The 22,976-nt window shown below is 44.5% G+C and overlaps 54 non-coding genes across 54 annotated transcripts; 10 read left to right on the top strand and 44 right to left on the bottom strand.

Annotated features, from left to right (window-relative positions):
* Window positions 1-541: 541 nt before the first annotated feature.
* Window positions 542-613, bottom strand: TRNAA-UGC (transfer RNA alanine (anticodon UGC)). Its single transcript has one exon. It is a non-coding gene; the product is annotated as a tRNA-Ala (tRNA).
* Window positions 614-1,042: 429 nt separating this feature from the next.
* On the bottom strand, window positions 1,043-1,114 carry TRNAA-CGC (transfer RNA alanine (anticodon CGC)). Its single transcript has one exon. It is a non-coding gene; the product is annotated as a tRNA-Ala (tRNA).
* Window positions 1,115-1,243: 129 nt separating this feature from the next.
* TRNAY-GUA (transfer RNA tyrosine (anticodon GUA)) lies at window positions 1,244-1,329 on the bottom strand. The gene is given in 2 exon segments: window positions 1,244-1,279; window positions 1,293-1,329. It is a non-coding gene; the product is annotated as a tRNA-Tyr (tRNA).
* Window positions 1,330-2,097: 768 nt separating this feature from the next.
* Window positions 2,098-2,169, bottom strand: TRNAA-UGC (transfer RNA alanine (anticodon UGC)). Its single transcript has one exon. It is a non-coding gene; the product is annotated as a tRNA-Ala (tRNA).
* A 429-nt stretch (window positions 2,170-2,598) lies between these two features.
* TRNAA-CGC (transfer RNA alanine (anticodon CGC)) lies at window positions 2,599-2,670 on the bottom strand. The gene has a single exon. It is a non-coding gene; the product is annotated as a tRNA-Ala (tRNA).
* A 129-nt stretch (window positions 2,671-2,799) lies between these two features.
* TRNAY-GUA (transfer RNA tyrosine (anticodon GUA)) lies at window positions 2,800-2,885 on the bottom strand. Its single transcript is given in 2 exon segments — window positions 2,800-2,835; window positions 2,849-2,885. It is a non-coding gene; the product is annotated as a tRNA-Tyr (tRNA).
* Window positions 2,886-3,653: 768 nt separating this feature from the next.
* TRNAA-UGC (transfer RNA alanine (anticodon UGC)) lies at window positions 3,654-3,725 on the bottom strand. Its single transcript has one exon. It is a non-coding gene; the product is annotated as a tRNA-Ala (tRNA).
* Window positions 3,726-4,154: 429 nt separating this feature from the next.
* Window positions 4,155-4,226, bottom strand: TRNAA-CGC (transfer RNA alanine (anticodon CGC)). The gene has a single exon. It is a non-coding gene; the product is annotated as a tRNA-Ala (tRNA).
* Window positions 4,227-4,355: 129 nt separating this feature from the next.
* TRNAY-GUA (transfer RNA tyrosine (anticodon GUA)) lies at window positions 4,356-4,441 on the bottom strand. The gene is given in 2 exon segments: window positions 4,356-4,391; window positions 4,405-4,441. It is a non-coding gene; the product is annotated as a tRNA-Tyr (tRNA).
* A 768-nt stretch (window positions 4,442-5,209) lies between these two features.
* On the bottom strand, window positions 5,210-5,281 carry TRNAA-UGC (transfer RNA alanine (anticodon UGC)). The gene has a single exon. It is a non-coding gene; the product is annotated as a tRNA-Ala (tRNA).
* A 157-nt stretch (window positions 5,282-5,438) lies between these two features.
* On the top strand, window positions 5,439-5,511 carry TRNAM-CAU (transfer RNA methionine (anticodon CAU)). The gene has a single exon. It is a non-coding gene; the product is annotated as a tRNA-Met (tRNA).
* A 199-nt stretch (window positions 5,512-5,710) lies between these two features.
* TRNAA-CGC (transfer RNA alanine (anticodon CGC)) lies at window positions 5,711-5,782 on the bottom strand. Its single transcript has one exon. It is a non-coding gene; the product is annotated as a tRNA-Ala (tRNA).
* A 129-nt stretch (window positions 5,783-5,911) lies between these two features.
* TRNAY-GUA (transfer RNA tyrosine (anticodon GUA)) lies at window positions 5,912-5,997 on the bottom strand. Its single transcript is given in 2 exon segments — window positions 5,912-5,947; window positions 5,961-5,997. It is a non-coding gene; the product is annotated as a tRNA-Tyr (tRNA).
* Window positions 5,998-6,765: 768 nt separating this feature from the next.
* Window positions 6,766-6,837, bottom strand: TRNAA-UGC (transfer RNA alanine (anticodon UGC)). The gene has a single exon. It is a non-coding gene; the product is annotated as a tRNA-Ala (tRNA).
* Window positions 6,838-7,266: 429 nt separating this feature from the next.
* On the bottom strand, window positions 7,267-7,338 carry TRNAA-CGC (transfer RNA alanine (anticodon CGC)). Its single transcript has one exon. It is a non-coding gene; the product is annotated as a tRNA-Ala (tRNA).
* A 129-nt stretch (window positions 7,339-7,467) lies between these two features.
* On the bottom strand, window positions 7,468-7,553 carry TRNAY-GUA (transfer RNA tyrosine (anticodon GUA)). The gene is given in 2 exon segments: window positions 7,468-7,503; window positions 7,517-7,553. It is a non-coding gene; the product is annotated as a tRNA-Tyr (tRNA).
* A 768-nt stretch (window positions 7,554-8,321) lies between these two features.
* On the bottom strand, window positions 8,322-8,393 carry TRNAA-UGC (transfer RNA alanine (anticodon UGC)). Its single transcript has one exon. It is a non-coding gene; the product is annotated as a tRNA-Ala (tRNA).
* Window positions 8,394-8,550: 157 nt separating this feature from the next.
* Window positions 8,551-8,623, top strand: TRNAM-CAU (transfer RNA methionine (anticodon CAU)). Its single transcript has one exon. It is a non-coding gene; the product is annotated as a tRNA-Met (tRNA).
* A 199-nt stretch (window positions 8,624-8,822) lies between these two features.
* On the bottom strand, window positions 8,823-8,894 carry TRNAA-CGC (transfer RNA alanine (anticodon CGC)). Its single transcript has one exon. It is a non-coding gene; the product is annotated as a tRNA-Ala (tRNA).
* Window positions 8,895-9,023: 129 nt separating this feature from the next.
* TRNAY-GUA (transfer RNA tyrosine (anticodon GUA)) lies at window positions 9,024-9,109 on the bottom strand. Its single transcript is given in 2 exon segments — window positions 9,024-9,059; window positions 9,073-9,109. It is a non-coding gene; the product is annotated as a tRNA-Tyr (tRNA).
* Window positions 9,110-9,877: 768 nt separating this feature from the next.
* Window positions 9,878-9,949, bottom strand: TRNAA-UGC (transfer RNA alanine (anticodon UGC)). Its single transcript has one exon. It is a non-coding gene; the product is annotated as a tRNA-Ala (tRNA).
* Window positions 9,950-10,106: 157 nt separating this feature from the next.
* On the top strand, window positions 10,107-10,179 carry TRNAM-CAU (transfer RNA methionine (anticodon CAU)). The gene has a single exon. It is a non-coding gene; the product is annotated as a tRNA-Met (tRNA).
* Window positions 10,180-10,378: 199 nt separating this feature from the next.
* TRNAA-CGC (transfer RNA alanine (anticodon CGC)) lies at window positions 10,379-10,450 on the bottom strand. Its single transcript has one exon. It is a non-coding gene; the product is annotated as a tRNA-Ala (tRNA).
* Window positions 10,451-10,579: 129 nt separating this feature from the next.
* Window positions 10,580-10,665, bottom strand: TRNAY-GUA (transfer RNA tyrosine (anticodon GUA)). Its single transcript is given in 2 exon segments — window positions 10,580-10,615; window positions 10,629-10,665. It is a non-coding gene; the product is annotated as a tRNA-Tyr (tRNA).
* Window positions 10,666-11,433: 768 nt separating this feature from the next.
* TRNAA-UGC (transfer RNA alanine (anticodon UGC)) lies at window positions 11,434-11,505 on the bottom strand. Its single transcript has one exon. It is a non-coding gene; the product is annotated as a tRNA-Ala (tRNA).
* A 157-nt stretch (window positions 11,506-11,662) lies between these two features.
* On the top strand, window positions 11,663-11,735 carry TRNAM-CAU (transfer RNA methionine (anticodon CAU)). Its single transcript has one exon. It is a non-coding gene; the product is annotated as a tRNA-Met (tRNA).
* Window positions 11,736-11,934: 199 nt separating this feature from the next.
* On the bottom strand, window positions 11,935-12,006 carry TRNAA-CGC (transfer RNA alanine (anticodon CGC)). The gene has a single exon. It is a non-coding gene; the product is annotated as a tRNA-Ala (tRNA).
* Window positions 12,007-12,135: 129 nt separating this feature from the next.
* TRNAY-GUA (transfer RNA tyrosine (anticodon GUA)) lies at window positions 12,136-12,221 on the bottom strand. Its single transcript is given in 2 exon segments — window positions 12,136-12,171; window positions 12,185-12,221. It is a non-coding gene; the product is annotated as a tRNA-Tyr (tRNA).
* Window positions 12,222-12,989: 768 nt separating this feature from the next.
* Window positions 12,990-13,061, bottom strand: TRNAA-UGC (transfer RNA alanine (anticodon UGC)). The gene has a single exon. It is a non-coding gene; the product is annotated as a tRNA-Ala (tRNA).
* Window positions 13,062-13,218: 157 nt separating this feature from the next.
* TRNAM-CAU (transfer RNA methionine (anticodon CAU)) lies at window positions 13,219-13,291 on the top strand. Its single transcript has one exon. It is a non-coding gene; the product is annotated as a tRNA-Met (tRNA).
* Window positions 13,292-13,490: 199 nt separating this feature from the next.
* Window positions 13,491-13,562, bottom strand: TRNAA-CGC (transfer RNA alanine (anticodon CGC)). The gene has a single exon. It is a non-coding gene; the product is annotated as a tRNA-Ala (tRNA).
* A 129-nt stretch (window positions 13,563-13,691) lies between these two features.
* On the bottom strand, window positions 13,692-13,777 carry TRNAY-GUA (transfer RNA tyrosine (anticodon GUA)). The gene is given in 2 exon segments: window positions 13,692-13,727; window positions 13,741-13,777. It is a non-coding gene; the product is annotated as a tRNA-Tyr (tRNA).
* Window positions 13,778-14,545: 768 nt separating this feature from the next.
* On the bottom strand, window positions 14,546-14,617 carry TRNAA-UGC (transfer RNA alanine (anticodon UGC)). Its single transcript has one exon. It is a non-coding gene; the product is annotated as a tRNA-Ala (tRNA).
* Window positions 14,618-14,774: 157 nt separating this feature from the next.
* On the top strand, window positions 14,775-14,847 carry TRNAM-CAU (transfer RNA methionine (anticodon CAU)). The gene has a single exon. It is a non-coding gene; the product is annotated as a tRNA-Met (tRNA).
* Window positions 14,848-15,046: 199 nt separating this feature from the next.
* On the bottom strand, window positions 15,047-15,118 carry TRNAA-CGC (transfer RNA alanine (anticodon CGC)). Its single transcript has one exon. It is a non-coding gene; the product is annotated as a tRNA-Ala (tRNA).
* A 129-nt stretch (window positions 15,119-15,247) lies between these two features.
* On the bottom strand, window positions 15,248-15,333 carry TRNAY-GUA (transfer RNA tyrosine (anticodon GUA)). The gene is given in 2 exon segments: window positions 15,248-15,283; window positions 15,297-15,333. It is a non-coding gene; the product is annotated as a tRNA-Tyr (tRNA).
* Window positions 15,334-16,101: 768 nt separating this feature from the next.
* Window positions 16,102-16,173, bottom strand: TRNAA-UGC (transfer RNA alanine (anticodon UGC)). The gene has a single exon. It is a non-coding gene; the product is annotated as a tRNA-Ala (tRNA).
* A 157-nt stretch (window positions 16,174-16,330) lies between these two features.
* Window positions 16,331-16,403, top strand: TRNAM-CAU (transfer RNA methionine (anticodon CAU)). The gene has a single exon. It is a non-coding gene; the product is annotated as a tRNA-Met (tRNA).
* A 199-nt stretch (window positions 16,404-16,602) lies between these two features.
* TRNAA-CGC (transfer RNA alanine (anticodon CGC)) lies at window positions 16,603-16,674 on the bottom strand. The gene has a single exon. It is a non-coding gene; the product is annotated as a tRNA-Ala (tRNA).
* Window positions 16,675-16,803: 129 nt separating this feature from the next.
* On the bottom strand, window positions 16,804-16,889 carry TRNAY-GUA (transfer RNA tyrosine (anticodon GUA)). The gene is given in 2 exon segments: window positions 16,804-16,839; window positions 16,853-16,889. It is a non-coding gene; the product is annotated as a tRNA-Tyr (tRNA).
* A 768-nt stretch (window positions 16,890-17,657) lies between these two features.
* TRNAA-UGC (transfer RNA alanine (anticodon UGC)) lies at window positions 17,658-17,729 on the bottom strand. Its single transcript has one exon. It is a non-coding gene; the product is annotated as a tRNA-Ala (tRNA).
* Window positions 17,730-17,886: 157 nt separating this feature from the next.
* On the top strand, window positions 17,887-17,959 carry TRNAM-CAU (transfer RNA methionine (anticodon CAU)). The gene has a single exon. It is a non-coding gene; the product is annotated as a tRNA-Met (tRNA).
* Window positions 17,960-18,158: 199 nt separating this feature from the next.
* Window positions 18,159-18,230, bottom strand: TRNAA-CGC (transfer RNA alanine (anticodon CGC)). Its single transcript has one exon. It is a non-coding gene; the product is annotated as a tRNA-Ala (tRNA).
* A 129-nt stretch (window positions 18,231-18,359) lies between these two features.
* On the bottom strand, window positions 18,360-18,445 carry TRNAY-GUA (transfer RNA tyrosine (anticodon GUA)). Its single transcript is given in 2 exon segments — window positions 18,360-18,395; window positions 18,409-18,445. It is a non-coding gene; the product is annotated as a tRNA-Tyr (tRNA).
* A 768-nt stretch (window positions 18,446-19,213) lies between these two features.
* Window positions 19,214-19,285, bottom strand: TRNAA-UGC (transfer RNA alanine (anticodon UGC)). The gene has a single exon. It is a non-coding gene; the product is annotated as a tRNA-Ala (tRNA).
* Window positions 19,286-19,714: 429 nt separating this feature from the next.
* TRNAA-CGC (transfer RNA alanine (anticodon CGC)) lies at window positions 19,715-19,786 on the bottom strand. Its single transcript has one exon. It is a non-coding gene; the product is annotated as a tRNA-Ala (tRNA).
* Window positions 19,787-19,915: 129 nt separating this feature from the next.
* On the bottom strand, window positions 19,916-20,001 carry TRNAY-GUA (transfer RNA tyrosine (anticodon GUA)). The gene is given in 2 exon segments: window positions 19,916-19,951; window positions 19,965-20,001. It is a non-coding gene; the product is annotated as a tRNA-Tyr (tRNA).
* A 768-nt stretch (window positions 20,002-20,769) lies between these two features.
* On the bottom strand, window positions 20,770-20,841 carry TRNAA-UGC (transfer RNA alanine (anticodon UGC)). The gene has a single exon. It is a non-coding gene; the product is annotated as a tRNA-Ala (tRNA).
* Window positions 20,842-20,998: 157 nt separating this feature from the next.
* Window positions 20,999-21,071, top strand: TRNAM-CAU (transfer RNA methionine (anticodon CAU)). The gene has a single exon. It is a non-coding gene; the product is annotated as a tRNA-Met (tRNA).
* Window positions 21,072-21,270: 199 nt separating this feature from the next.
* On the bottom strand, window positions 21,271-21,342 carry TRNAA-CGC (transfer RNA alanine (anticodon CGC)). The gene has a single exon. It is a non-coding gene; the product is annotated as a tRNA-Ala (tRNA).
* A 129-nt stretch (window positions 21,343-21,471) lies between these two features.
* Window positions 21,472-21,557, bottom strand: TRNAY-GUA (transfer RNA tyrosine (anticodon GUA)). The gene is given in 2 exon segments: window positions 21,472-21,507; window positions 21,521-21,557. It is a non-coding gene; the product is annotated as a tRNA-Tyr (tRNA).
* Window positions 21,558-22,325: 768 nt separating this feature from the next.
* Window positions 22,326-22,397, bottom strand: TRNAA-UGC (transfer RNA alanine (anticodon UGC)). Its single transcript has one exon. It is a non-coding gene; the product is annotated as a tRNA-Ala (tRNA).
* A 157-nt stretch (window positions 22,398-22,554) lies between these two features.
* TRNAM-CAU (transfer RNA methionine (anticodon CAU)) lies at window positions 22,555-22,627 on the top strand. Its single transcript has one exon. It is a non-coding gene; the product is annotated as a tRNA-Met (tRNA).
* A 199-nt stretch (window positions 22,628-22,826) lies between these two features.
* TRNAA-CGC (transfer RNA alanine (anticodon CGC)) lies at window positions 22,827-22,898 on the bottom strand. Its single transcript has one exon. It is a non-coding gene; the product is annotated as a tRNA-Ala (tRNA).
* Between the last annotated feature and the right edge of the window lie 78 nt (window positions 22,899-22,976).

Genomic DNA, 22,976 nt, shown 5'->3' with positions numbered 1-22,976 from the left:
ATTTCAATTTTACAGAAAGGAAAGGAACTTTGATACAAAGACCTTGGGCAGCATTGGTGGCAAATGGATGGCTGCGCGGAACCATGAAAGAAATGACAGAAAGTTATGGGAGTCATTACTACGCACCCAGCATCAAGAACGTGCATTTTGGATGCATTTTCAAAAGGAAAGAGAACGGAAAAATCTGTAGATTGAAGGTGATTGAGATAAACAAAATATTCCGTTTTTCTAAAAGCTACTGTAAAGAGTCTCTGGTTTAGAAGAAGAACCCTTACCAATGATCAAGAGAGATGCGACAGATTTCTATCATCAAAGCATTATGGTTGTCAAGATGAATCATCACTTTGATGTCTTCAACAAGTAGGATTCTTTTGATCTATAATCATCAAAAATGAGATAGCCCCATTTCATGGGATTTTTCAAGGCAAACGTCTGACAGATTAAGCGGGGTCCTCATCCCGGTTGGAGGACATATCTCTTCCTTCATCATGATGCCAGCCTAGCTTTCGGCCCAAAATCCAAGGTAAGCATGGCAAAAGTCTGGAGATGCCGGGGATTGAACCCGGGGCCTCATACATGCAAAGCATGCGCTCTACCACTGAGCTACATCCCCACTTCTGCAAGGTTTGACTGTATGATTGGAAACCCTGCATTGAACCGACGGCCACATCACCCCATTCGACTCTGCAGTATACAATGTCAGTCAGGAAAATCCTTCAGCCTTGTACCTGGATGATCTTCATGGTCTTATGTACAGATGCCTATATACAGTCTTCTTAGCGCAGTAGGCAGCGCGTCAGTCTCATAATCTGAAGGTCCTGAGTTCGATCCTCAGAGAGGGCATTTATTTCCTTCTTTTGGAATGCAAAATTCTCCGATTTTCTTGAAATGCGCAAACTATGCCTAGTTCAAAGATTTTTCCAAAGCAAATGTCTGACTATTTAAGTGGGGCTCTCACCCCAACTGCATGACAAACTTCTTCTTTCTGCATGATGGCAGGCTAGCCTTCTGGAAAAAAGCCAAGATAAGGAACAGAGGCTCCTGGAGATGCCGGGGATTGAACCCGGGACCTCATACATGCGAAGCATGCGCTCTACCACTGAGCTACATCCCCACTTTTGCCCTCGAGCTGTTTGATGGATGCAAGGAATCCCTGAAACCCAGGGACTGCAAAGTCTCGATCATAATCAATGGAAGGTATTGTTTGAATAAAAGTGAAATATATGGAAATCGAAGCAAAAAATCCTTCGAGCCGGATTTGAACCAGCGACCTAAGGATGTCTGACTTTATGCTACAGTCCTCCGCTCTACCAACTGAGCTATCGAAGGAGTGGCTGAAGTATCTTTCAGCGCTGTAATTATCTCTCGCTCAAGAAAGGTTGTGGGGGTGGGGATCAGGAGCAGATCGATGAAAATCATGAACATTACCTGCAGCTCCCTCTCAAAGTCACCAGTTCTTAGAGCACACTGTAAGGTACGTCTTATCACCCCAAAGGAGGATTTCAGACCAAAGTTCATGTTCTGTCTTGGCTTGGGGATAAGCAGGGGTGCTCCAAATTTCAATTTTACAGAAAGGAAAGGAACTTTGATACAAAGACCTTGGGCAGCATTGGTGGCAAATGGATGGCTGCGCGGAACCATGAAAGAAATGACAGAAAGTTATGGGAGTCATTACTACGCACCCAGCATCAAGAACGTGCATTTTGGATGCATTTTCAAAAGGAAAGAGAACGGAAAAATCTGTAGATTGAAGGTGATTGAGATAAACAAAATATTCCGTTTTTCTAAAAGCTACTGTAAAGAGTCTCTGGTTTAGAAGAAGAACCCTTACCAATGATCAAGAGAGATGCGACAGATTTCTATCATCAAAGCATTATGGTTGTCAAGATGAATCATCACTTTGATGTCTTCAACAAGTAGGATTCTTTTGATCTATAATCATCAAAAATGAGATAGCCCCATTTCATGGGATTTTTCAAGGCAAACGTCTGACAGATTAAGCGGGGTCCTCATCCCGGTTGGAGGACATATCTCTTCCTTCATCATGATGCCAGCCTAGCTTTCGGCCCAAAATCCAAGGTAAGCATGGCAAAAGTCTGGAGATGCCGGGGATTGAACCCGGGGCCTCATACATGCAAAGCATGCGCTCTACCACTGAGCTACATCCCCACTTCTGCAAGGTTTGACTGTATGATTGGAAACCCTGCATTGAACCGACGGCCACATCACCCCATTCGACTCTGCAGTATACAATGTCAGTCAGGAAAATCCTTCAGCCTTGTACCTGGATGATCTTCATGGTCTTATGTACAGATGCCTATATACAGTCTTCTTAGCGCAGTAGGCAGCGCGTCAGTCTCATAATCTGAAGGTCCTGAGTTCGATCCTCAGAGAGGGCATTTATTTCCTTCTTTTGGAATGCAAAATTCTCCGATTTTCTTGAAATGCGCAAACTATGCCTAGTTCAAAGATTTTTCCAAAGCAAATGTCTGACTATTTAAGTGGGGCTCTCACCCCAACTGCATGACAAACTTCTTCTTTCTGCATGATGGCAGGCTAGCCTTCTGGAAAAAAGCCAAGATAAGGAACAGAGGCTCCTGGAGATGCCGGGGATTGAACCCGGGACCTCATACATGCGAAGCATGCGCTCTACCACTGAGCTACATCCCCACTTTTGCCCTCGAGCTGTTTGATGGATGCAAGGAATCCCTGAAACCCAGGGACTGCAAAGTCTCGATCATAATCAATGGAAGGTATTGTTTGAATAAAAGTGAAATATATGGAAATCGAAGCAAAAAATCCTTCGAGCCGGATTTGAACCAGCGACCTAAGGATGTCTGACTTTATGCTACAGTCCTCCGCTCTACCAACTGAGCTATCGAAGGAGTGGCTGAAGTATCTTTCAGCGCTGTAATTATCTCTCGCTCAAGAAAGGTTGTGGGGGTGGGGATCAGGAGCAGATCGATGAAAATCATGAACATTACCTGCAGCTCCCTCTCAAAGTCACCAGTTCTTAGAGCACACTGTAAGGTACGTCTTATCACCCCAAAGGAGGATTTCAGACCAAAGTTCATGTTCTGTCTTGGCTTGGGGATAAGCAGGGGTGCTCCAAATTTCAATTTTACAGAAAGGAAAGGAACTTTGATACAAAGACCTTGGGCAGCATTGGTGGCAAATGGATGGCTGCGCGGAACCATGAAAGAAATGACAGAAAGTTATGGGAGTCATTACTACGCACCCAGCATCAAGAACGTGCATTTTGGATGCATTTTCAAAAGGAAAGAGAACGGAAAAATCTGTAGATTGAAGGTGATTGAGATAAACAAAATATTCCGTTTTTCTAAAAGCTACTGTAAAGAGTCTCTGGTTTAGAAGAAGAACCCTTACCAATGATCAAGAGAGATGCGACAGATTTCTATCATCAAAGCATTATGGTTGTCAAGATGAATCATCACTTTGATGTCTTCAACAAGTAGGATTCTTTTGATCTATAATCATCAAAAATGAGATAGCCCCATTTCATGGGATTTTTCAAGGCAAACGTCTGACAGATTAAGCGGGGTCCTCATCCCGGTTGGAGGACATATCTCTTCCTTCATCATGATGCCAGCCTAGCTTTCGGCCCAAAATCCAAGGTAAGCATGGCAAAAGTCTGGAGATGCCGGGGATTGAACCCGGGGCCTCATACATGCAAAGCATGCGCTCTACCACTGAGCTACATCCCCACTTCTGCAAGGTTTGACTGTATGATTGGAAACCCTGCATTGAACCGACGGCCACATCACCCCATTCGACTCTGCAGTATACAATGTCAGTCAGGAAAATCCTTCAGCCTTGTACCTGGATGATCTTCATGGTCTTATGTACAGATGCCTATATACAGTCTTCTTAGCGCAGTAGGCAGCGCGTCAGTCTCATAATCTGAAGGTCCTGAGTTCGATCCTCAGAGAGGGCATTTATTTCCTTCTTTTGGAATGCAAAATTCTCCGATTTTCTTGAAATGCGCAAACTATGCCTAGTTCAAAGATTTTTCCAAAGCAAATGTCTGACTATTTAAGTGGGGCTCTCACCCCAACTGCATGACAAACTTCTTCTTTCTGCATGATGGCAGGCTAGCCTTCTGGAAAAAAGCCAAGATAAGGAACAGAGGCTCCTGGAGATGCCGGGGATTGAACCCGGGACCTCATACATGCGAAGCATGCGCTCTACCACTGAGCTACATCCCCACTTTTGCCCTCGAGCTGTTTGATGGATGCAAGGAATCCCTGAAACCCAGGGACTGCAAAGTCTCGATCATAATCAATGGAAGGTATTGTTTGAATAAAAGTGAAATATATGGAAATCGAAGCAAAAAATCCTTCGAGCCGGATTTGAACCAGCGACCTAAGGATGTCTGACTTTATGCTACAGTCCTCCGCTCTACCAACTGAGCTATCGAAGGAGTGGCTGAAGTATCTTTCAGCGCTGTAATTATCTCTCGCTCAAGAAAGGTTGTGGGGGTGGGGATCAGGAGCAGATCGATGAAAATCATGAACATTACCTGCAGCTCCCTCTCAAAGTCACCAGTTCTTAGAGCACACTGTAAGGTACGTCTTATCACCCCAAAGGAGGATTTCAGACCAAAGTTCATGTTCTGTCTTGGCTTGGGGATAAGCAGGGGTGCTCCAAATTTCAATTTTACAGAAAGGAAAGGAACTTTGATACAAAGACCTTGGGCAGCATTGGTGGCAAATGGATGGCTGCGCGGAACCATGAAAGAAATGACAGAAAGTTATGGGAGTCATTACTACGCACCCAGCATCAAGAACGTGCATTTTGGATGCATTTTCAAAAGGAAAGAGAACGGAAAAATCTGTAGATTGAAGGTGATTGAGATAAACAAAATATTCCGTTTTTCTAAAAGCTACTGTAAAGAGTCTCTGGTTTAGAAGAAGAACCCTTACCAATGATCAAGAGAGATGCGACAGATTTCTATCATCAAAGCATTATGGTTGTCAAGATGAATCATCACTTTGATGTCTTCAACAAGTAGGATTCTTTTGATCTATAATCATCAAAAATGAGATAGCCCCATTTCATGGGATTTTTCAAGGCAAACGTCTGACAGATTAAGCGGGGTCCTCATCCCGGTTGGAGGACATATCTCTTCCTTCATCATGATGCCAGCCTAGCTTTCGGCCCAAAATCCAAGGTAAGCATGGCAAAAGTCTGGAGATGCCGGGGATTGAACCCGGGGCCTCATACATGCAAAGCATGCGCTCTACCACTGAGCTACATCCCCACTTCTGCAAGGTTTGACTGTATGATTGGAAACCCTGCATTGAACCGACGGCCACATCACCCCATTCGACTCTGCAGTATACAATGTCAGTCAGGAAAATCCTTCAGCCTTGTACCTGGATGATCTTCATGGTCTTATGTACAGATGCCTATATACAGCCTTCTTAGCGCAGTAGGCAGCGCGTCAGTCTCATAATCTGAAGGTCCTGAGTTCGATCCTCAGAGAGGGCATTTATTTCCTTCTTTTGGAATGCAAAATTCTCCGATTTTCTTGAAATGCGCAAACTATGCCTAGTTCAAAGATTTTTCCAAAGCAAATGTCTGACTATTTAAGTGGGGCTCTCACCCCAACTGCATGACAAACTTCTTCTTTCTGCATGATGGCAGGCTAGCCTTCTGGAAAAAAGCCAAGATAAGGAACAGAGGCTCCTGGAGATGCCGGGGATTGAACCCGGGACCTCATACATGCGAAGCATGCGCTCTACCACTGAGCTACATCCCCACTTTTGCACTCGAGCTGTTTGATGGATGCAAGGAATCCCTGAAACCCAGGGACTGCAAAGTCTCGATCATAATCAATGGAAGGTATTGTTTGAATAAAAGTGAAAGATATGGAAATCGAAGCAAAAAATCCTTCGAGCCGGATTTGAACCAGCGACCTAAGGATGTCTGACTTTATGCTACAGTCCTCCGCTCTACCAACTGAGCTATCGAAGGAGTGGCTGAAGTATCTTTCAGCGCTGTAATTATCTCTCGCTCAAGAAAGGTTGTGGGGGTGGGGATCAGGAGCAGATCGATGAAAATCATGAACATTACCTGCAGCTCCCTCTCAAAGTCACCAGTTCTTAGAGCACACTGTAAGGTACGTCTTATCACCCCAAAGGAGGATTTCAGACCAAAGTTCATGTTCTGTCTTGGCTTGGGGATAAGCAGGGGTGCTCCAAATTTCAATTTTACAGAAAGGAAAGGAACTTTGATACAAAGACCTTGGGCAGCATTGGTGGCAAATGGATGGCTGCGCGGAACCATGAAAGAAATGACAGAAAGTTATGGGAGTCATTACTACGCACCCAGCATCAAGAACGTGCATTTTGGATGCATTTTCAAAAGGAAAGAGAACGGAAAAATCTGTAGATTGAAGGTGATTGAGATAAACAAAATATTCCGTTTTTCTAAAAGCTACTGTAAAGAGTCTCTGGTTTAGAAGAAGAACCCTTACCAATGATCAAGAGAGATGCGACAGATTTCTATCATCAAAGCATTATGGTTGTCAAGATGAATCATCACTTTGATGTCTTCAACAAGTAGGATTCTTTTGATCTATAATCATCAAAAATGAGATAGCCCCATTTCATGGGATTTTTCAAGGCAAACGTCTGACAGATTAAGCGGGGTCCTCATCCCGGTTGGAGGACATATCTCTTCCTTCATCATGATGCCAGCCTAGCTTTCGGCCCAAAATCCAAGGTAAGCATGGCAAAAGTCTGGAGATGCCGGGGATTGAACCCGGGGCCTCATACATGCAAAGCATGCGCTCTACCACTGAGCTACATCCCCACTTCTGCAAGGTTTGACTGTATGATTGGAAACCCTGCATTGAACCGACGGCCACATCACCCCATTCGACTCTGCAGTATACAATGTCAGTCAGGAAAATCCTTCAGCCTTGTACCTGGATGATCTTCATGGTCTTATGTACAGATGCCTATATACAGTCTTCTTAGCGCAGTAGGCAGCGCGTCAGTCTCATAATCTGAAGGTCCTGAGTTCGATCCTCAGAGAGGGCATTTATTTCCTTCTTTTGGAATGCAAAATTCTCCGATTTTCTTGAAATGCGCAAACTATGCCTAGTTCAAAGATTTTTCCAAAGCAAATGTCTGACTATTTAAGTGGGGCTCTCACCCCAACTGCATGACAAACTTCTTCTTTCTGCATGATGGCAGGCTAGCCTTCTGGAAAAAAGCCAAGATAAGGAACAGAGGCTCCTGGAGATGCCGGGGATTGAACCCGGGACCTCATACATGCGAAGCATGCGCTCTACCACTGAGCTACATCCCCACTTTTGCCCTCGAGCTGTTTGATGGATGCAAGGAATCCCTGAAACCCAGGGACTGCAAAGTCTCGATCATAATCAATGGAAGGTATTGTTTGAATAAAAGTGAAATATATGGAAATCGAAGCAAAAAATCCTTCGAGCCGGATTTGAACCAGCGACCTAAGGATGTCTGACTTTATGCTACAGTCCTCCGCTCTACCAACTGAGCTATCGAAGGAGTGGCTGAAGTATCTTTCAGCGCTGTAATTATCTCTCGCTCAAGAAAGGTTGTGGGGGTGGGGATCAGGAGCAGATCGATGAAAATCATGAACATTACCTGCAGCTCCCTCTCAAAGTCACCAGTTCTTAGAGCACACTGTAAGGTACGTCTTATCACCCCAAAGGAGGATTTCAGACCAAAGTTCATGTTCTGTCTTGGCTTGGGGATAAGCAGGGGTGCTCCAAATTTCAATTTTACAGAAAGGAAAGGAACTTTGATACAAAGACCTTGGGCAGCATTGGTGGCAAATGGATGGCTGCGCGGAACCATGAAAGAAATGACAGAAAGTTATGGGAGTCATTACTACGCACCCAGCATCAAGAACGTGCATTTTGGATGCATTTTCAAAAGGAAAGAGAACGGAAAAATCTGTAGATTGAAGGTGATTGAGATAAACAAAATATTCCGTTTTTCTAAAAGCTACTGTAAAGAGTCTCTGGTTTAGAAGAAGAACCCTTACCAATGATCAAGAGAGATGCGACAGATTTCTATCATCAAAGCATTATGGTTGTCAAGATGAATCATCACTTTGATGTCTTCAACAAGTAGGATTCTTTTGATCTATAATCATCAAAAATGAGATAGCCCCATTTCATGGGATTTTTCAAGGCAAACGTCTGACAGATTAAGCGGGGTCCTCATCCCGGTTGGAGGACATATCTCTTCCTTCATCATGATGCCAGCCTAGCTTTCGGCCCAAAATCCAAGGTAAGCATGGCAAAAGTCTGGAGATGCCGGGGATTGAACCCGGGGCCTCATACATGCAAAGCATGCGCTCTACCACTGAGCTACATCCCCACTTCTGCAAGGTTTGACTGTATGATTGGAAACCCTGCATTGAACCGACGGCCACATCACCCCATTCGACTCTGCAGTATACAATGTCAGTCAGGAAAATCCTTCAGCCTTGTACCTGGATGATCTTCATGGTCTTATGTACAGATGCCTATATACAGCCTTCTTAGCGCAGTAGGCAGCGCGTCAGTCTCATAATCTGAAGGTCCTGAGTTCGATCCTCAGAGAGGGCATTTATTTCCTTCTTTTGGAATGCAAAATTCTCCGATTTTCTTGAAATGCGCAAACTATGCCTAGTTCAAAGATTTTTCCAAAGCAAATGTCTGACTATTTAAGTGGGGCTCTCACCCCAACTGCATGACAAACTTCTTCTTTCTGCATGATGGCAGGCTAGCCTTCTGGAAAAAAGCCAAGATAAGGAACAGAGGCTCCTGGAGATGCCGGGGATTGAACCCGGGACCTCATACATGCGAAGCATGCGCTCTACCACTGAGCTACATCCCCACTTTTGCACTCGAGCTGTTTGATGGATGCAAGGAATCCCTGAAACCCAGGGACTGCAAAGTCTCGATCATAATCAATGGAAGGTATTGTTTGAATAAAAGTGAAAGATATGGAAATCGAAGCAAAAAATCCTTCGAGCCGGATTTGAACCAGCGACCTAAGGATGTCTGACTTTATGCTACAGTCCTCCGCTCTACCAACTGAGCTATCGAAGGAGTGGCTGAAGTATCTTTCAGCGCTGTAATTATCTCTCGCTCAAGAAAGGTTGTGGGGGTGGGGATCAGGAGCAGATCGATGAAAATCATGAACATTACCTGCAGCTCCCTCTCAAAGTCACCAGTTCTTAGAGCACACTGTAAGGTACGTCTTATCACCCCAAAGGAGGATTTCAGACCAAAGTTCATGTTCTGTCTTGGCTTGGGGATAAGCAGGGGTGCTCCAAATTTCAATTTTACAGAAAGGAAAGGAACTTTGATACAAAGACCTTGGGCAGCATTGGTGGCAAATGGATGGCTGCGCGGAACCATGAAAGAAATGACAGAAAGTTATGGGAGTCATTACTACGCACCCAGCATCAAGAACGTGCATTTTGGATGCATTTTCAAAAGGAAAGAGAACGGAAAAATCTGTAGATTGAAGGTGATTGAGATAAACAAAATATTCCGTTTTTCTAAAAGCTACTGTAAAGAGTCTCTGGTTTAGAAGAAGAACCCTTACCAATGATCAAGAGAGATGCGACAGATTTCTATCATCAAAGCATTATGGTTGTCAAGATGAATCATCACTTTGATGTCTTCAACAAGTAGGATTCTTTTGATCTATAATCATCAAAAATGAGATAGCCCCATTTCATGGGATTTTTCAAGGCAAACGTCTGACAGATTAAGCGGGGTCCTCATCCCGGTTGGAGGACATATCTCTTCCTTCATCATGATGCCAGCCTAGCTTTCGGCCCAAAATCCAAGGTAAGCATGGCAAAAGTCTGGAGATGCCGGGGATTGAACCCGGGGCCTCATACATGCAAAGCATGCGCTCTACCACTGAGCTACATCCCCACTTCTGCAAGGTTTGACTGTATGATTGGAAACCCTGCATTGAACCGACGGCCACATCACCCCATTCGACTCTGCAGTATACAATGTCAGTCAGGAAAATCCTTCAGCCTTGTACCTGGATGATCTTCATGGTCTTATGTACAGATGCCTATATACAGCCTTCTTAGCGCAGTAGGCAGCGCGTCAGTCTCATAATCTGAAGGTCCTGAGTTCGATCCTCAGAGAGGGCATTTATTTCCTTCTTTTGGAATGCAAAATTCTCCGATTTTCTTGAAATGCGCAAACTATGCCTAGTTCAAAGATTTTTCCAAAGCAAATGTCTGACTATTTAAGTGGGGCTCTCACCCCAACTGCATGACAAACTTCTTCTTTCTGCATGATGGCAGGCTAGCCTTCTGGAAAAAAGCCAAGATAAGGAACAGAGGCTCCTGGAGATGCCGGGGATTGAACCCGGGACCTCATACATGCGAAGCATGCGCTCTACCACTGAGCTACATCCCCACTTTTGCACTCGAGCTGTTTGATGGATGCAAGGAATCCCTGAAACCCAGGGACTGCAAAGTCTCGATCATAATCAATGGAAGGTATTGTTTGAATAAAAGTGAAAGATATGGAAATCGAAGCAAAAAATCCTTCGAGCCGGATTTGAACCAGCGACCTAAGGATGTCTGACTTTATGCTACAGTCCTCCGCTCTACCAACTGAGCTATCGAAGGAGTGGCTGAAGTATCTTTCAGCGCTGTAATTATCTCTCGCTCAAGAAAGGTTGTGGGGGTGGGGATCAGGAGCAGATCGATGAAAATCATGAACATTACCTGCAGCTCCCTCTCAAAGTCACCAGTTCTTAGAGCACACTGTAAGGTACGTCTTATCACCCCAAAGGAGGATTTCAGACCAAAGTTCATGTTCTGTCTTGGCTTGGGGATAAGCAGGGGTGCTCCAAATTTCAATTTTACAGAAAGGAAAGGAACTTTGATACAAAGACCTTGGGCAGCATTGGTGGCAAATGGATGGCTGCGCGGAACCATGAAAGAAATGACAGAAAGTTATGGGAGTCATTACTACGCACCCAGCATCAAGAACGTGCATTTTGGATGCATTTTCAAAAGGAAAGAGAACGGAAAAATCTGTAGATTGAAGGTGATTGAGATAAACAAAATATTCCGTTTTTCTAAAAGCTACTGTAAAGAGTCTCTGGTTTAGAAGAAGAACCCTTACCAATGATCAAGAGAGATGCGACAGATTTCTATCATCAAAGCATTATGGTTGTCAAGATGAATCATCACTTTGATGTCTTCAACAAGTAGGATTCTTTTGATCTATAATCATCAAAAATGAGATAGCCCCATTTCATGGGATTTTTCAAGGCAAACGTCTGACAGATTAAGCGGGGTCCTCATCCCGGTTGGAGGACATATCTCTTCCTTCATCATGATGCCAGCCTAGCTTTCGGCCCAAAATCCAAGGTAAGCATGGCAAAAGTCTGGAGATGCCGGGGATTGAACCCGGGGCCTCATACATGCAAAGCATGCGCTCTACCACTGAGCTACATCCCCACTTCTGCAACGTTTGACTGTATGATTGGAAACCCTGCATTGAACCGACGGCCACATCACCCCATTCGACTCTGCAGTATACAATGTCAGTCAGGAAAATCCTTCAGCCTTGTACCTGGATGATCTTCATGGTCTTATGTACAGATGCCTATATACAGCCTTCTTAGCGCAGTAGGCAGCGCGTCAGTCTCATAATCTGAAGGTCCTGAGTTCGATCCTCAGAGAGGGCATTTATTTCCTTCTTTTGGAATGCAAAATTCTCCGATTTTCTTGAAATGCGCAAACTATGCCTAGTTCAAAGATTTTTCCAAAGCAAATGTCTGACTATTTAAGTGGGGCTCTCACCCCAACTGCATGACAAACTTCTTCTTTCTGCATGATGGCAGGCTAGCCTTCTGGAAAAAAGCCAAGATAAGGAACAGAGGCTCCTGGAGATGCCGGGGATTGAACCCGGGACCTCATACATGCGAAGCATGCGCTCTACCACTGAGCTACATCCCCACTTTTGCCCTCGAGCTGTTTGATGGATGCAAGGAATCCCTGAAACCCAGGGACTGCAAAGTCTCGATCATAATCAATGGAAGGTATTGTTTGAATAAAAGTGAAAGATATGGAAATCGAAGCAAAAAATCCTTCGAGCCGGATTTGAACCAGCGACCTAAGGATGTCTGACTTTATGCTACAGTCCTCCGCTCTACCAACTGAGCTATCGAAGGAGTGGCTGAAGTATCTTTCAGCGCTGTAATTATCTCTCGCTCAAGAAAGGTTGTGGGGGTGGGGATCAGGAGCAGATCGATGAAAATCATGAACATTACCTGCAGCTCCCTCTCAAAGTCACCAGTTCTTAGAGCACACTGTAAGGTACGTCTTATCACCCCAAAGGAGGATTTCAGACCAAAGTTCATGTTCTGTCTTGGCTTGGGGATAAGCAGGGGTGCTCCAAATTTCAATTTTACAGAAAGGAAAGGAACTTTGATACAAAGACCTTGGGCAGCATTGGTGGCAAATGGATGGCTGCGCGGAACCATGAAAGAAATGACAGAAAGTTATGGGAGTCATTACTACGCACCCAGCATCAAGAACGTGCATTTTGGATGCATTTTCAAAAGGAAAGAGAACGGAAAAATCTGTAGATTGAAGGTGATTGAGATAAACAAAATATTCCGTTTTTCTAAAAGCTACTGTAAAGAGTCTCTGGTTTAGAAGAAGAACCCTTACCAATGATCAAGAGAGATGCGACAGATTTCTATCATCAAAGCATTATGGTTGTCAAGATGAATCATCACTTTGATGTCTTCAACAAGTAGGATTCTTTTGATCTATAATCATCAAAAATGAGATAGCCCCATTTCATGGGATTTTTCAAGGCAAACGTCTGACAGATTAAGCGGGGTCCTCATCCCGGTTGGAGGACATATCTCTTCCTTCATCATGATGCCAGCCTAGCTTTCGGCCCAAAATCCAAGGTAAGCATGGCAAAAGTCTGGAGATGCCGGGGATTGAACCCGGGGCCTCATACATGCAAAGCATGCGCTCTACCACTGAGCTACATCCCCACTTCTGCAAGGTTTGACTGTATGATTGGAAACCCTGCATTGAACCGACGGCCACATCACCCCATTCGACTCTGCAGTATACAATGTCAGTCAGGAAAATCCTTCAGCCTTGTACCTGGATGATCTTCATGGTCTTATGTACAGATGCCTATATACAGCCTTCTTAGCGCAGTAGGCAGCGCGTCAGTCTCATAATCTGAAGGTCCTGAGTTCGATCCTCAGAGAGGGCATTTATTTCCTTCTTTTGGAATGCAAAATTCTCCGATTTTCTTGAAATGCGCAAACTATGCCTAGTTCAAAGATTTTTCCAAAGCAAATGTCTGACTATTTAAGTGGGGCTCTCACCCCAACTGCATGACAAACTTCTTCTTTCTGCATGATGGCAGGCTAGCCTTCTGGAAAAAAGCCAAGATAAGGAACAGAGGCTCCTGGAGATGCCGGGGATTGAACCCGGGACCTCATACATGCGAAGCATGCGCTCTACCACTGAGCTACATCCCCACTTTTGCACTCGAGCTGTTTGATGGATGCAAGGAATCCCTGAAACCCAGGGACTGCAAAGTCTCGATCATAATCAATGGAAGGTATTGTTTGAATAAAAGTGAAAGATATGGAAATCGAAGCAAAAAATCCTTCGAGCCGGATTTGAACCAGCGACCTAAGGATGTCTGACTTTATGCTACAGTCCTCCGCTCTACCAACTGAGCTATCGAAGGAGTGGCTGAAGTATCTTTCAGCGCTGTAATTATCTCTCGCTCAAGAAAGGTTGTGGGGGTGGGGATCAGGAGCAGATCGATGAAAATCATGAACATTACCTGCAGCTCCCTCTCAAAGTCACCAGTTCTTAGAGCACACTGTAAGGTACGTCTTATCACCCCAAAGGAGGATTTCAGACCAAAGTTCATGTTCTGTCTTGGCTTGGGGATAAGCAGGGGTGCTCCAAATTTCAATTTTACAGAAAGGAAAGGAACTTTGATACAAAGACCTTGGGCAGCATTGGTGGCAAATGGATGGCTGCGCGGAACCATGAAAGAAATGACAGAAAGTTATGGGAGTCATTACTACGCACCCAGCATCAAGAACGTGCATTTTGGATGCATTTTCAAAAGGAAAGAGAACGGAAAAATCTGTAGATTGAAGGTGATTGAGATAAACAAAATATTCCGTTTTTCTAAAAGCTACTGTAAAGAGTCTCTGGTTTAGAAGAAGAACCCTTACCAATGATCAAGAGAGATGCGACAGATTTCTATCATCAAAGCATTATGGTTGTCAAGATGAATCATCACTTTGATGTCTTCAACAAGTAGGATTCTTTTGATCTATAATCATCAAAAATGAGATAGCCCCATTTCATGGGATTTTTCAAGGCAAACGTCTGACAGATTAAGCGGGGTCCTCATCCCGGTTGGAGGACATATCTCTTCCTTCATCATGATGCCAGCCTAGCTTTCGGCCCAAAATCCAAGGTAAGCATGGCAAAAGTCTGGAGATGCCGGGGATTGAACCCGGGGCCTCATACATGCAAAGCATGCGCTCTACCACTGAGCTACATCCCCACTTCTGCAACGTTTGACTGTATGATTGGAAACCCTGCATTGAACCGACGGCCACATCACCCCATTCGACTCTGCAGTATACAATGTCAGTCAGGAAAATCCTTCAGCCTTGTACCTGGATGATCTTCATGGTCTTATGTACAGATGCCTATATACAGCCTTCTTAGCGCAGTAGGCAGCGCGTCAGTCTCATAATCTGAAGGTCCTGAGTTCGATCCTCAGAGAGGGCATTTATTTCCTTCTTTTGGAATGCAAAATTCTCCGATTTTCTTGAAATGCGCAAACTATGCCTAGTTCAAAGATTTTTCCAAAGCAAATGTCTGACTATTTAAGTGGGGCTCTCACCCCAACTGCATGACAAACTTCTTCTTTCTGCATGATGGCAGGCTAGCCTTCTGGAAAAAAGCCAAGATAAGGAACAGAGGCTCCTGGAGATGCCGGGGATTGAACCCGGGACCTCATACATGCGAAGCATGCGCTCTACCACTGAGCTACATCCCCACTTTTGCACTCGAGCTGTTTGATGGATGCAAGGAATCCCTGAAACCCAGGGACTGCAAAGTCTCGATCATAATCAATGGAAGGTATTGTTTGAATAAAAGTGAAAGATATGGAAATCGAAGCAAAAAATCCTTCGAGCCGGATTTGAACCAGCGACCTAAGGATGTCTGACTTTATGCTACAGTCCTCCGCTCTACCAACTGAGCTATCGAAGGAGTGGCTGAAGTATCTTTCAGCGCTGTAATTATCTCTCGCTCAAGAAAGGTTGTGGGGGTGGGGATCAGGAGCAGATCGATGAAAATCATGAACATTACCTGCAGCTCCCTCTCAAAGTCACCAGTTCTTAGAGCACACTGTAAGGTACGTCTTATCACCCCAAAGGAGGATTTCAGACCAAAGTTCATGTTCTGTCTTGGCTTGGGGATAAGCAGGGGTGCTCCAAATTTCAATTTTACAGAAAGGAAAGGAACTTTGATACAAAGACCTTGGGCAGCATTGGTGGCAAATGGATGGCTGCGCGGAACCATGAAAGAAATGACAGAAAGTTATGGGAGTCATTACTACGCACCCAGCATCAAGAACGTGCATTTTGGATGCATTTTCAAAAGGAAAGAGAACGGAAAAATCTGTAGATTGAAGGTGATTGAGATAAACAAAATATTCCGTTTTTCTAAAAGCTACTGTAAAGAGTCTCTGGTTTAGAAGAAGAACCCTTACCAATGATCAAGAGAGATGCGACAGATTTCTATCATCAAAGCATTATGGTTGTCAAGATGAATCATCACTTTGATGTCTTCAACAAGTAGGATTCTTTTGATCTATAATCATCAAAAATGAGATAGCCCCATTTCATGGGATTTTTCAAGGCAAACGTCTGACAGATTAAGCGGGGTCCTCATCCCGGTTGGAGGACATATCTCTTCCTTCATCATGATGCCAGCCTAGCTTTCGGCCCAAAATCCAAGGTAAGCATGGCAAAAGTCTGGAGATGCCGGGGATTGAACCCGGGGCCTCATACATGCAAAGCATGCGCTCTACCACTGAGCTACATCCCCACTTCTGCAAGGTTTGACTGTATGATTGGAAACCCTGCATTGAACCGACGGCCACATCACCCCATTCGACTCTGCAGTATACAATGTCAGTCAGGAAAATCCTTCAGCCTTGTACCTGGATGATCTTCATGGTCTTATGTACAGATGCCTATATACAGCCTTCTTAGCGCAGTAGGCAGCGCGTCAGTCTCATAATCTGAAGGTCCTGAGTTCGATCCTCAGAGAGGGCATTTATTTCCTTCTTTTGGAATGCAAAATTCTCCGATTTTCTTGAAATGCGCAAACTATGCCTAGTTCAAAGATTTTTCCAAAGCAAATGTCTGACTATTTAAGTGGGGCTCTCACCCCAACTGCATGACAAACTTCTTCTTTCTGCATGATGGCAGGCTAGCCTTCTGGAAAAAAGCCAAGATAAGGAACAGAGGCTCCTGGAGATGCCGGGGATTGAACCCGGGACCTCATACATGCGAAGCATGCGCTCTACCACTGAGCTACATCCCCACTTTTGCACTCGAGCTGTTTGATGGATGCAAGGAATCCCTGAAACCCAGGGACTGCAAAGTCTCGATCATAATCAATGGAAGGTATTGTTTGAATAAAAGTGAAAGATATGGAAATCGAAGCAAAAAATCCTTCGAGCCGGATTTGAACCAGCGACCTAAGGATGTCTGACTTTATGCTACAGTCCTCCGCTCTACCAACTGAGCTATCGAAGGAGTGGCTGAAGTATCTTTCAGCGCTGTAATTATCTCTCGCTCAAGAAAGGTTGTGGGGGTGGGGATCAGGAGCAGATCGATGAAAATCATGAACATTACCTGCAGCTCCCTCTCAAAGTCACCAGTTCTTAGAGCACACTGTAAGGTACGTCTTATCACCCCAAAGGAGGATTTCAGACCAAAGTTCATGTTCTGTCTTGGCTTGGGGATAAGCAGGGGTGCTCCAAATTTCAATTTTACAGAAAGGAAAGGAACTTTGATACAAAGACCTTGGGCAGCATTGGTGGCAAATGGATGGCTGCGCGGAACCATGAAAGAAATGACAGAAAGTTATGGGAGTCATTACTACGCACCCAGCATCAAGAACGTGCATTTTGGATGCATTTTCAAAAGGAAAGAGAACGGAAAAATCTGTAGATTGAAGGTGATTGAGATAAACAAAATATTCCGTTTTTCTAAAAGCTACTGTAAAGAGTCTCTGGTTTAGAAGAAGAACCCTTACCAATGATCAAGAGAGATGCGACAGATTTCTATCATCAAAGCATTATGGTTGTCAAGATGAATCATCACTTTGATGTCTTCAACAAGTAGGATTCTTTTGATCTATAATCATCAAAAATGAGATAGCCCCATTTCATGGGATTTTTCAAGGCAAACGTCTGACAGATTAAGCGGGGTCCTCATCCCGGTTGGAGGACATATCTCTTCCTTCATCATGATGCCAGCCTAGCTTTCGGCCCAAAATCCAAGGTAAGCATGGCAAAAGTCTGGAGATGCCGGGGATTGAACCCGGGGCCTCATACATGCAAAGCATGCGCTCTACCACTGAGCTACATCCCCACTTCTGCAACGTTTGACTGTATGATTGGAAACCCTGCATTGAACCGACGGCCACATCACCCCATTCGACTCTGCAGTATACAATGTCAGTCAGGAAAATCCTTCAGCCTTGTACCTGGATGATCTTCATGGTCTTATGTACAGATGCCTATATACAGCCTTCTTAGCGCAGTAGGCAGCGCGTCAGTCTCATAATCTGAAGGTCCTGAGTTCGATCCTCAGAGAGGGCATTTATTTCCTTCTTTTGGAATGCAAAATTCTCCGATTTTCTTGAAATGCGCAAACTATGCCTAGTTCAAAGATTTTTCCAAAGCAAATGTCTGACTATTTAAGTGGGGCTCTCACCCCAACTGCATGACAAACTTCTTCTTTCTGCATGATGGCAGGCTAGCCTTCTGGAAAAAAGCCAAGATAAGGAACAGAGGCTCCTGGAGATGCCGGGGATTGAACCCGGGACCTCATACATGCGAAGCATGCGCTCTACCACTGAGCTACATCCCCACTTTTGCACTCGAGCTGTTTGATGGATGCAAGGAATCCCTGAAACCCAGGGACTGCAAAGTCTCGATCATAATCAATGGAAGGTATTGTTTGAATAAAAGTGAAAGATATGGAAATCGAAGCAAAAAATCCTTCGAGCCGGATTTGAACCAGCGACCTAAGGATGTCTGACTTTATGCTACAGTCCTCCGCTCTACCAACTGAGCTATCGAAGGAGTGGCTGAAGTATCTTTCAGCGCTGTAATTATCTCTCGCTCAAGAAAGGTTGTGGGGGTGGGGATCAGGAGCAGATCGATGAAAATCATGAACATTACCTGCAGCTCCCTCTCAAAGTCACCAGTTCTTAGAGCACACTGTAAGGTACGTCTTATCACCCCAAAGGAGGATTTCAGACCAAAGTTCATGTTCTGTCTTGGCTTGGGGATAAGCAGGGGTGCTCCAAATTTCAATTTTACAGAAAGGAAAGGAACTTTGATACAAAGACCTTGGGCAGCATTGGTGGCAAATGGATGGCTGCGCGGAACCATGAAAGAAATGACAGAAAGTTATGGGAGTCATTACTACGCACCCAGCATCAAGAACGTGCATTTTGGATGCATTTTCAAAAGGAAAGAGAACGGAAAAATCTGTAGATTGAAGGTGATTGAGATAAACAAAATATTCCGTTTTTCTAAAAGCTACTGTAAAGAGTCTCTGGTTTAGAAGAAGAACCCTTACCAATGATCAAGAGAGATGCGACAGATTTCTATCATCAAAGCATTATGGTTGTCAAGATGAATCATCACTTTGATGTCTTCAACAAGTAGGATTCTTTTGATCTATAATCATCAAAAATGAGATAGCCCCATTTCATGGGATTTTTCAAGGCAAACGTCTGACAGATTAAGCGGGGTCCTCATCCCGGTTGGAGGACATATCTCTTCCTTCATCATGATGCCAGCCTAGCTTTCGGCCCAAAATCCAAGGTAAGCATGGCAAAAGTCTGGAGATGCCGGGGATTGAACCCGGGGCCTCATACATGCAAAGCATGCGCTCTACCACTGAGCTACATCCCCACTTCTGCAAGGTTTGACTGTATGATTGGAAACCCTGCATTGAACCGACGGCCACATCACCCCATTCGACTCTGCAGTATACAATGTCAGTCAGGAAAATCCTTCAGCCTTGTACCTGGATGATCTTCATGGTCTTATGTACAGATGCCTATATACAGTCTTCTTAGCGCAGTAGGCAGCGCGTCAGTCTCATAATCTGAAGGTCCTGAGTTCGATCCTCAGAGAGGGCATTTATTTCCTTCTTTTGGAATGCAAAATTCTCCGATTTTCTTGAAATGCGCAAACTATGCCTAGTTCAAAGATTTTTCCAAAGCAAATGTCTGACTATTTAAGTGGGGCTCTCACCCCAACTGCATGACAAACTTCTTCTTTCTGCATGATGGCAGGCTAGCCTTCTGGAAAAAAGCCAAGATAAGGAACAGAGGCTCCTGGAGATGCCGGGGATTGAACCCGGGACCTCATACATGCGAAGCATGCGCTCTACCACTGAGCTACATCCCCACTTTTGCCCTCGAGCTGTTTGATGGATGCAAGGAATCCCTGAAACCCAGGGACTGCAAAGTCTCGATCATAATCAATGGAAGGTATTGTTTGAATAAAAGTGAAATATATGGAAATCGAAGCAAAAAATCCTTCGAGCCGGATTTGAACCAGCGACCTAAGGATGTCTGACTTTATGCTACAGTCCTCCGCTCTACCAACTGAGCTATCGAAGGAGTGGCTGAAGTATCTTTCAGCGCTGTAATTATCTCTCGCTCAAGAAAGGTTGTGGGGGTGGGGATCAGGAGCAGATCGATGAAAATCATGAACATTACCTGCAGCTCCCTCTCAAAGTCACCAGTTCTTAGAGCACACTGTAAGGTACGTCTTATCACCCCAAAGGAGGATTTCAGACCAAAGTTCATGTTCTGTCTTGGCTTGGGGATAAGCAGGGGTGCTCCAAATTTCAATTTTACAGAAAGGAAAGGAACTTTGATACAAAGACCTTGGGCAGCATTGGTGGCAAATGGATGGCTGCGCGGAACCATGAAAGAAATGACAGAAAGTTATGGGAGTCATTACTACGCACCCAGCATCAAGAACGTGCATTTTGGATGCATTTTCAAAAGGAAAGAGAACGGAAAAATCTGTAGATTGAAGGTGATTGAGATAAACAAAATATTCCGTTTTTCTAAAAGCTACTGTAAAGAGTCTCTGGTTTAGAAGAAGAACCCTTACCAATGATCAAGAGAGATGCGACAGATTTCTATCATCAAAGCATTATGGTTGTCAAGATGAATCATCACTTTGATGTCTTCAACAAGTAGGATTCTTTTGATCTATAATCATCAAAAATGAGATAGCCCCATTTCATGGGATTTTTCAAGGCAAACGTCTGACAGATTAAGCGGGGTCCTCATCCCGGTTGGAGGACATATCTCTTCCTTCATCATGATGCCAGCCTAGCTTTCGGCCCAAAATCCAAGGTAAGCATGGCAAAAGTCTGGAGATGCCGGGGATTGAACCCGGGGCCTCATACATGCAAAGCATGCGCTCTACCACTGAGCTACATCCCCACTTCTGCAAGGTTTGACTGTATGATTGGAAACCCTGCATTGAACCGACGGCCACATCACCCCATTCGACTCTGCAGTATACAATGTCAGTCAGGAAAATCCTTCAGCCTTGTACCTGGATGATCTTCATGGTCTTATGTACAGATGCCTATATACAGCCTTCTTAGCGCAGTAGGCAGCGCGTCAGTCTCATAATCTGAAGGTCCTGAGTTCGATCCTCAGAGAGGGCATTTATTTCCTTCTTTTGGAATGCAAAATTCTCCGATTTTCTTGAAATGCGCAAACTATGCCTAGTTCAAAGATTTTTCCAAAGCAAATGTCTGACTATTTAAGTGGGGCTCTCACCCCAACTGCATGACAAACTTCTTCTTTCTGCATGATGGCAGGCTAGCCTTCTGGAAAAAAGCCAAGATAAGGAACAGAGGCTCCTGGAGATGCCGGGGATTGAACCCGGGACCTCATACATGCGAAGCATGCGCTCTACCACTGAGCTACATCCCCACTTTTGCACTCGAGCTGTTTGATGGATGCAAGGAATCCCTGAAACCCAGGGACTGCAAAGTCTCGATCATAATCAATGGAAGGTATTGTTTGAATAAAAGTGAAAGATATGGAAATCGAAGCAAAAAATCCTTCGAGCCGGATTTGAACCAGCGACCTAAGGATGTCTGACTTTATGCTACAGTCCTCCGCTCTACCAACTGAGCTATCGAAGGAGTGGCTGAAGTATCTTTCAGCGCTGTAATTATCTCTCGCTCAAGAAAGGTTGTGGGGGTGGGGATCAGGAGCAGATCGATGAAAATCATGAACATTACCTGCAGCTCCCTCTCAAAGTCACCAGTTCTTAGAGCACACTGTAAGGTACGTCTTATCACCCCAAAGGAGGATTTCAGACCAAAGTTCATGTTCTGTCTTGGCTTGGGGATAAGCAGGGGTGCTCCAAATTTCAATTTTACAGAAAGGAAAGGAACTTTGATACAAAGACCTTGGGCAGCATTGGTGGCAAATGGATGGCTGCGCGGAACCATGAAAGAAATGACAGAAAGTTATGGGAGTCATTACTACGCACCCAGCATCAAGAACGTGCATTTTGGATGCATTTTCAAAAGGAAAGAGAACGGAAAAATCTGTAGATTGAAGGTGATTGAGATAAACAAAATATTCCGTTTTTCTAAAAGCTACTGTAAAGAGTCTCTGGTTTAGAAGAAGAACCCTTACCAATGATCAAGAGAGATGCGACTGATTTCTATCATCAAAGCATTATGGTTGTCAAGATGAATCATCACTTTGATGTCTTCAACAAGTAGGATTCTTTTGATCTATAATCATCAAAAATGAGATAGCCCCATTTCATGGGATTTTTCAAGGCAAACGTCTGACAGATTAAGCGGGGTCCTCATCCCGGTTGGAGGACATATCTCTTCCTTCATCATGATGCCAGCCTAGCTTTCGGCCCAAAATCCAAGGTAAGCATGGCAAAAGTCTGGAGATGCCGGGGATTGAACCCGGGGCCTCATACATGCAAAGCATGCGCTCTACCACTGAGCTACATCCCCACTTCTGCAAGGTTTGACTGTATGATTGGAAACCCTGCATTGAACCGACGGCCACATCACCCCATTCGACTCTGCAGTATACAATGTCAGTCAGGAAAATCCTTCAGCCTTGTACCTGGATGATCTTCATGGTCTTATGTACAGATGCCTATATACAGCCTTCTTAGCGCAGTAGGCAGCGCGTCAGTCTCATAATCTGAAGGTCCTGAGTTCGATCCTCAGAGAGGGCATTTATTTCCTTCTTTTGGAATGCAAAATTCTCCGATTTTCTTGAAATGCGCAAACTATGCCTAGTTCAAAGATTTTTCCAAAGCAAATGTCTGACTATTTAAGTGGGGCTCTCACCCCAACTGCATGACAAACTTCTTCTTTCTGCATGATGGCAGGCTAGCCTTCTGGAAAAAAGCCAAGATAAGGAACAGAGGCTCCTGGAGATGCCGGGGATTGAACCCGGGACCTCATACATGCGAAGCATGCGCTCTACCACTGAGCTACATCCCCACTTTTGCACTCGAGCTGTTTGATGGATGCAAGGAATCCCTGAAACCCAGGGACTGCAAAGTCTCGATCATAATCAAT

The sequence above is a fragment of the Triturus cristatus genome, unplaced genomic scaffold (genome assembly GCF_964204655.1).
Source record: "Triturus cristatus unplaced genomic scaffold, aTriCri1.1 SCAFFOLD_572, whole genome shotgun sequence".
NCBI lineage: Eukaryota > Metazoa > Chordata > Amphibia > Caudata > Salamandridae > Triturus > Triturus cristatus.
Note: the sequence above shows the minus strand (reverse complement) of the source record. Positions and strands in the feature narration are given on the sequence as shown.